Source organism: Penaeus monodon, chromosome 34 (assembly GCF_015228065.2).
Source record: "Penaeus monodon isolate SGIC_2016 chromosome 34, NSTDA_Pmon_1, whole genome shotgun sequence".
NCBI lineage: Eukaryota > Metazoa > Arthropoda > Malacostraca > Decapoda > Penaeidae > Penaeus > Penaeus monodon.
In genome coordinates, this window is record NC_051419.1 from 19053582 (window position 1) to 19054642 (window position 1061).

Here is a 1061-nt window from a genome sequence, read left to right on the forward strand (position 1 = left end):
TAATTTTTTTGGGCCCTTCTCTTGGGTCCTTGTCCATTTCGGTGGGAAAACTTCGCTCGCCCCACCCGCCGGGGGCTGGTTAAGGGGGGAAAAAAGTGTTTTTGTTTTTTTTTAAATTCCCTTTAATTTTCCCCCAACTTTTCCCTTTTATTTTTTTGTCTTGAAATCACTTCCCTATTTTAAATAATTTCAAAAAACTTATTGCCCCGATTTATTTTTCATGAGGGAAAAAATTTAATGCATTTTTAAAAAACTCAACATCGATAAAAAAAACCACACCCCATAAGGGTTTATTTTCGTTTAAATAATTAGAAAAACTTTACATCCCAATGAATTAATTTACTGATTTAAAATATGAATATTTGGCCCCTGGGTATTGCTTTTTTTAAAGGGTTATGAAAAATTTCACGGTATTTGACCCTTAAAATTCATTTAAAAAAAAAACCCACTGTGAAAGAAAAGTTTCAAAAAAAGCTATAAATGAGATTTTTTTTTTTTAAATTTTTCAAATTTCATTTCGAGAAATGCGTCATTCAGTTAAAGTTTTCTTGACGTTAAACGCGAATCTTTCTTGAAATTCCTTTCTTCCCCTTCCACGTAGCGGGCCCGGAGTAAAGGGGAGCCATCTCTCACGCACTCCCCCTTTCCAAAAATTTGGAAAAAAAAAAGGGTTTCTGCACACGCCCACCAGGGGTCCAGGGGGCCAGAAAAATGCTGCAGAGACCCTGTTCCCAAAGGAAAAGTTTTTTTGGCCCCCGTCTGAGTCAGGCCCCAGGACTGCAGGGGCCGCATGACACAAACTAGACCGTCTATTTAAAAACTGGGGTTGTTTGGGCCTTTTCCCTCCCCTTTCTTGTTTTTTTTTTTATCATTTTCCCTAGGACGCCACCAAAGAGCCCCCTTTGGCAAATAAATTTGGTTTTGGTTTTTTTTTTAAAATTTTTTGGGAATATTTTTACGACCCATAAAAAATTGTAAATTGAAAAAACCCGGGTGGGGGAACCCATGGGGTATAAGCCAGTTTAAAGCCCGGGGTTTACAAAATCAAACTAATTTCCATG